Below are 7,941 nucleotides of genomic sequence, written 5' to 3' on the forward strand. Positions count from 1 at the left end.
TCTTCACCTACTTCCTTCACTTTCTTCTCCTTCACCTACTTCCCCCATCCCCTATCCACCTCCCCTCTGGCAACCACCAACTTGCTCTCTGTATTTAAGGGTCTGGTTTTTGTGTTTGTCTCTCTTTTTCTTTTTTTGTTTTGTTTCTTAAATTCCACATACGAGTGAAATGAATGTCTAACCACTGCCTCAGTGCAAAGATTTGGTGTTTTGGTTAGAGCAAGAACCATATGCCTTAAAATCAGATGTGAGGAAACAGTTATCATTCTGTTGTGGAAAGTTTAAGAATAAGATGTGTGGGGTGCCTGGGTGGCTCAGTCAGTTAAGGATTCTTGGTTTCAGCTTAGATCATGATCTTAGGATGGTGGGATCAAGCCCCATGTTAGGTTCCATACTCAGCACAGAGTCTGCTTGAAATTCTCTCCCTCTCTCTCTGCCTCCCCATACTGTTCTCTCTCTCTCTCTCTCTCTCAAATAAGTATATGAATGAATATATAAATAAAAGAATAAGATATATATTTTCACCCAGACTGAAGTCCAATTTCCACATCAGTGGAAGCTTTGGGAAGAACCAGTGTCCTGAGAGAAGAGTCCCTGACTCTTCTGTAATACTCATCTTCAATCTCAGTGTGAGCAGTGTGCCTTGTAGGGGAGATGTCTGATAGTTCTCCACAGCAGTACTCAACTGCAGGTGATTTTGCCTTCCAGGTGACATTTGGCAACGTCTTCAAGGAGGTAAGTGGACTGACCCAGTGGATGGATGATGCCCCCTCTGACACTGGGAAGCTGGTATAGCATGGTGGGACAAGGTGGCATCAAAGCCCAGAAGACTCTCAGAGTGCTCTTGGAGATGCTTAACAGACTGAGCCACCCAGACACCCCTACATTTTTTTTAACTGTGTTGCCTATTAAATTTGAGAATTTTTGATGAATAAGGGATATCTGATGGGTAAGATGCTGTAGGCTAAATATTGGATTTTATTATGTAGTGACATAGGTGCATATGATGTAGAAAGTACAGGTTAATGTGCACTAATCCAATGAGATCCAACAAACAAGCAAAACTGGGAATCCCCATCTTAAGCATTGAAGGAAGTGTCTTAAATCAATATGTAAGCGGCTGCTAGGAGTGAGCTCAGGACCACCAGACCATCCATTTATTGAGCCCTGTCCCTCCTCCTGCTTCCGCCTAACCTTAGGAAAACCCAGGCGACTTAAAGTAGGACATCAAAAAAAAAAAAAATAGGACATTCCACATGACAGACACAGACCTGGTCACAGCCTTCAAGTGACCTCCATAGTGTCTAAGGCCATGGTCCATAAACAAAGGAAGGTGGCATACAAGGGAAGGACAGAGTGTAATGATAGAAAGTAATAGCTTGGGAAAGAGAGGTATAGTGACTCCTAGTCATTTAGAAAGACATCTGATTAACTCTCAGTATCCTCTTCCCCTTTACCTTCTAATGACCAAACTCCCAACACTTTAGCTGGGCAATAGCTACCCAGTGAAAGATTTTCTTTCCGCCACCTCACTGGCAGCAGATAAGGCCACATGAACAGATTCTGGCCAACAGGCTGTGAATGAGAGGGGCATCTGCACCTTTTGTGTTACATTGTTAAAAGGGAGCCATTTGCTGCAGGTGGTGGACTGAATAATTGTGTCCCCATGAAACTCATATGTTGAAGGCCTAACTCCATGTGCTGGTTTTAGAGATGTGGCCTTTGGGGGGGTATTATGTTTAGATGAGATCTTATCAGTGGAGACCCCACAATGGAATTAAGGGTTTTATGAGCAGAGGAAGAAACCAGAGCTCTTGTCATGTGAAGACACAGCAAGAAGGTGGTTATGTACAGGCCAGAAAGAGGGCTCTCAGTGGCACCTGATCCTACTGGCATCCTGATCTCAGACTTCCAGTCTACAGTATTCTGTTATAGCAGCCCATGTTCACTAATGCCCATGCTTCCTTTTCTTCTCTTCCTGAGGGCTGGAACACTGGCATAGTGCTCGTGAGCAGGTTTTGATCAAATGGATGGGAAAAAGCACCCCAAGGGAAGGCAGACAGCAAGAAGGAAGGAGTCTGGGGCTCTCGGATAACATCATGGAGCAGAGCCAAGGTACTATCCTGGATGCCTTGCCGGCTCAGACTTTTTTATAAAAGAGAAAGGAATCTTCTATTTGGTTTAGCCTTTTACAGAGGTTTCATCTCTGTAAAAACAGCCAAGCCAAAGCCAATGTACTAACTAATAAAGACAAAGCTCAGGCCCTAAGCATGATGAAAGTGCTCACAGATCCCAAGTGGCCCACCTTACTTCTGGCCATTATACAGAGTGGACTCTCATCATATCTTGAAAGTCAGCAATAGTTTCCAAATAAAGGCCTATGGATCGGCTTTGTCAGAATCAGCCAGCCAAGGGGCTTTTACAAAACTTGGAAGGGCTGAAACAGCTATCATTTTATCCAGATGATTCTGGAGCATAATACTGCTCCCAGGTGTTTGCTCCCCTCGGGTCCTAGCCCCTGAGGCTCCCATTTCACACCTGCATCTGTGCTTCTCCACGCTGGTGTCTGCTCCAAGCCTCTTTCCCAGCTCACCATCTTTGGCCCCTACCTGTTTCTCAGCAAGTGCACAGCTACCCCAAGCGTAGGATCGCAACACCTTCAAATTAGAGGCCCTGATCCCCTCCCAGCGGCAGCCTGGAAGACCTCTCTCCAGAGCAGCTTGCTTGCCCCATAGTGCCAGCCTCCCTGCCAGAAAGGGGGCTGGAACACAGAGTCCTGCCTGGGTTTTATCTTGCCATGGTCGGGGGGCAGGGTGGGGAGGAGGCATTTTTTTTTTTTTTACCTCGTAGAAAAACTAGTAGAGTGTTTTGTAAACAGGGAGCTCGATAAATATCATTATCTGACTGAATGATATCTTCTGCCTACCTTTTTGACATGTGTCTGTTTGTAAGCTCCAGAGGAATCAGAGAAAACTAAAGGGAAGGACATTCAAACAGGTAGTACTTGTTAGCCAACCCTGATCAATATTGGGGCAGAAATCCAGAAGGGTGGATATCAGTGGCTTCATAACTACAGTGAAGAATTTCCAAGATTAACCCATCCTGTTCTTCCCTCCTCACAGTCGCTGGGATGGGACCCGGTACTTTTACATCTCTGCCCAGTTATTTTACCTTATGGCCTTCTCCTACCAGTCACCAACTAGTTTAGAAAACGTTTTTTCCAGTGCAAGAAGTCAATGCTCTGTGGAGGTAAACCAAGTGGCCCATTAGGCCATTAGGGCTAACAGAAGTAGAGGACATAGCTGGACTTTAAGGACCTTAATAGGATCTCATAGCCTACCTTCTTCCAGCATTTCTTCTCGGTGAATAACACCACCATTCATCCTGTTGATCAAGCCAGAAATCCAGGAGGGACTCCTGGCATATGCCTCTCCCTCAGACCTTGCCCATATTCAGCCAGTACCAATTACATCGATCTGCCCTGCAGCCATGCCCATGGCCTACAATCTTTCCTCCTCGATCCCGCAGAGTGGTCTCTCAACATGTGATCTGTGTTATATCTCTTCTTAGAATTGCTCAATGAGGGGCACCTGGGTGGCTCAGTCACTTAAGTATCTGCCTTTAGCTCAGGTCATGACTTCAGGGTCCTGGGATCAAGTCCTGTGTCGGGCTTCCTGCTTAGTACAGTCTGTTTCTTCCTCTCCCCCTGCCCCTCCCAGCCTCTCATGCTCTCTCTCTCTCTTTCAAATAAATAAATAAAATCCCCTCCCCCCCAAAAAAGAATTGTTCAATGACTTCTCAGATTTACTTTTAGGACAAAGACAGAACTACCCCTGGCCCTAGACAGTCTGATCTCTGCCTACTCTCCTGTTTTACCACTTACAGAGTGCCGGTATGTAGGAGACCCTTAATATTTGTTGAGGAATAAATATGCCACGTCTAGCTGCTGGTCAAATGAATAAATTAATTAATACATGAATGGAAAAATGAGTAGCTACCTTCCCCTTTGTTTTTTTTTTTAAATCTTTTTTTTTATTTTTATTTATTTATGATAGTCACAGAGAGAGAGAGAGAGAGGCAGAGACATAGGCAGAGGGAGAAGCAGGCTCCATGCACCGGGAGCCCGACATGGGATTCGATCCCGGGTCTCCAGGATCGCGCCCTGGGCCAAAGGCAGGCGCCAAACCGCTGCGCCACCCAGGGATCCCTACCTTCCCCTTTGAAGAAGAATCTCTATCCACCAACAGAGTCTCAGGGGTCTTCATGCCATGACTACAGACACAAGGCTCTACTTAAAAATTAGGTTTTACTGTGGTCCAGTATTCTGGATCTCAATTTGCTTCTCTCATTTTACATCTAACTCTTGGCTTCCTTTTCACAACCCATCCTGGCAAGGATTCTATCATCTCATGCATTTATCTTGACACACAATCTTATTTCTCAGGACTTAATAACTGAGCGGTCTTCTGAATACATTGTCACTCTCTCATTGCCCCTACACCATCCAATGTTGTCTATTACCTGGGCCTCCTTTCCTTCTTCCCATGTGGGTGTCTGACATCTAGTCTGCCCTAGAACCACAGGACAGACCAGCATTGGACAGACCCACATACAGCTGAGGCCCCACCAATCGCATAGACACTAGTTCAATATCTTTTGGAAAGATCCCGGACTTGGTATTTTCACTAGCTCTCCAGATAATGTACTGTGCTGCATCTGGGCTACAGCACCTACTTCATACCTTCCAGGAGTCCATCTGCTGGTTCTCTGCTTTCAGCTGTGCATCTGCAAGCCAGGATGCTAACTTTTTCTAGTTTAATTAGATAGTCTAAGGAAATAGCTGTCTGTCTGATACAGTATTTCTTGAGCCATCAAAATGTTGTTGAGCAAAGTCTCATGGATAACATAGGCCAAATTTTAGCAAAGGCCAGAATTTTAATAGAACAAGTAGGCGGGGATCCCTGGGTGGCTTAGTGGTTTAGAGCCGCCTTCAGCCCAGGGTGCGATCCTGGAGTTCCAGGATCGAGTCCCACATCAGGTTCTCTGCATGGAGCCTGCTTCTCCCTCTGCCTGTGTCTCTACCTCTCTCTCTCTCTCTCTCTCTCTGTCTCTCATAAATAAATAAATAAAATCTTAAAAAAAAAGAACAAGTAGACAATAAGACTCATTCTTCAGGCTATACCATGTATTGTCAGAAATACATGGTCATTTTATACTTTATTTTTTAAATTATTTATTTATTTATTTATTTATTTATTTATTTATTTATTTGAGAGAGAGAGAGTTGGGCGGGGGGAGGGAGAGATTCTTAAGCAGACTCCTCACTGAGCACAGAGCCTGATGCAGGGCTTGATCTCATGGCCCTAAGATCATATCCTGTCGTACACTTAACCAACTGAGCCACCTAGGCATCCCATGATCAGTTTATACTTTAAAACTCCAGTTATCACTGACATAAAAGAAAGTCTTATGTATATATTAGCATAGAGTTGGTGCAGTATGAGTGCTCAAAAAATATTTTTTGAGTGAAGAAATAATTCAATTGCACTCCCCCTTACCAAAAACCACCCTCTCCAAAAGTTGTATTACTGGATTGCCTTTTGAAATCAGAGCGGGCAATTATACAGATGGATGTCCTCACAAGCATGCTCCCATTTTCTGAATTTGGAAGTTGAGAGCCATGCACCAAACAAACTGAATCCTATCTGCCTCAGAATGGAGTTACTGGCTGGGCTCGTGTCTAGGCTTCTGAGATGAAATATTAATCAGACCATTGACTGAGTTTGGAAAAGGTCTCTTTTTGTACATATACGGTATTAAAGTGCACTTAAAATCCAATGGCTTGCACATTTTACTCCAAATGTCCTACCAATTGAACACTGGAATAGCTTCGGTTGAAATCAAATAAGTATTTCTTTCGTATTGGGAAAGACAAATGATGATATGTTTAGACTGAATAACAACAAAGTAGCATAGAATCCTGACACCTTCCTCGAAATCTAACCCTGGGTGGAGACCCCACAGAAGTGATTGAGAGGCCACAGCTGGAGGACTCCAGAGCTGAGCTCCACAACTAGGATTGGAGCAGTGTGGTCTGGAGTTGGAGAGGGCTTGAGCCACTGGATTCCTTCCTCCCTATGGTTCTCTTCCCATGTATCGCATTTATCTGTGGAAATTATTTTATGCAGCAACATCAGCCCATCACCTTGGGAAAGTGGAGCTGAAAAGGCCACATGAGGGCAACATCAGTGCCCGTCAGAATAGGAAACATGGGAGAGAGGCAGGCAGGCTAGCAGGATGCTGAGCATCTTCTCCTTGCTACTCACCTGCAACCACCTCTCCTAGGACAGAAGTACTGGGGGTGGGGGAAGGTTCCCTAAGGAACAGATGATGTCTATAGGAGGGAACACAGGGAGTGATTGACCAAGTCAGCAATAGGAGATTCTGTATACTTCGAGGAGAAGCCTCACCCTCCAAACCTATTTTAGGCTGAAAAGCATAATGAAAGTTTTCTCCCTTTGCCTCAGCAAACATTGGTAGTCAACATAGCTGGGAGTCCCAACAGAAGAAAAGATGAACTCATAGAGAAAATACCAAAACAATTGTTCCAGACAGAGCAAAAGCAACAGGAAAGAAAGAACAATAATTTTATACAGGCATAATTAGTAGCCTCTAACATAAAGGGGAATCATCAAGTAGCTATGGAGGTAAAGCTATTAGAAATACTGTATACAGAAAAACATAATTTTCCAAGTGAAGGATTCCATGGATAAATTAAATATCAGAATGGATATGGCTGAAGAAAGATTTGGTGATCTGGAAGATTAGATAGAGAAAAGGAGACTGAGAGCAAAGAGGCATAGAAAGAGGAAGTAAAACCATCATTGTCTGCATAGTAGGGTCTCTAAGGAGTGAAAAAATAAATTAGAAGAAAAAAATCTGGAGAGATAATTTCCCAGAATTAAAGGGAGAATGTTTACATTGAAAGGTCTCATCCAGTGCTAGACAAGATCAAAGAGGTTGGGGAAAAAAAAAACATAATTGTGTGTTTTTTCACCACAGTGAAATTGAGGAACATCAAAGCTAAAAGAACATTCATTCTAAAAGCTTACAGAGGGAAAGAACAGATCACCCTAAAGAAACAGGAATCAGGCTGGAATCAGGATTCTTAAAAGTAATAAATACCTTCCAAGTATTGAAATAAGGAACTTTGAACCTTAACAATTCTATTCAGTCAATCTTTTATTTAAATGTGAAGACAAGAGGATGCCTAGGTGGCTCAGTTGGTTGTGTCCAACTATTGTTTTCAGTTCCCATTGTGATCTCAGGATCATGAGATCAAGCCCTACATTGGGCTCCATGCTGGGCATAGGGCCTGCTTGGGATTCTCTATCTCCCTCTCTCTCTTGCTCTGAAATAAAAAAAATTTTAAAATTTGAGGACAAAATGAGGACATCATGAAGCATCATGGATCTAAGGAAAATTTGTGCCACAGATTTATACCTCTTTGCAAGATTTCTTTGGGATATGCTTTAAGAAGGGAATTTAATCCATCAAGGAGCCACAAGATATTAGGAAATAAAAAGAAATAAAATACTGATATATGATATAGCATGAATGAACCTTGAAAACATTAGTCTATGGGGTGCCTGGGTGGATCATGGTTGAGCATCTGCCTTTGTCTCAGGTTGTGACCCAGGTCCTGGGATCAAGTCCCACACTGGGCTCCCTATGGGGAGCCTGCCTCTCCCTCTGCTTATGTCTCTGCCTCTCTCTCTGTCTCTCATGAATAAATAAATAAAATCCTAAAAAGAGAGAGAGAGAGAGAGAGAAAGAAAGAAAGAAAGAAAGAAAGAAAGAAAGAAAGAAGAAAAGAAAGAAAGAAAGAAGAAAGAAAGGAAAGAAAGAAAGAAAGAAAGAAAGAAAGAAAGAAAGAAAGAA

The sequence above is a fragment of the Canis lupus genome, chromosome 6 (assembly GCF_048164855.1).
Source record: "Canis lupus baileyi chromosome 6, mCanLup2.hap1, whole genome shotgun sequence".
NCBI lineage: Eukaryota > Metazoa > Chordata > Mammalia > Carnivora > Canidae > Canis > Canis lupus.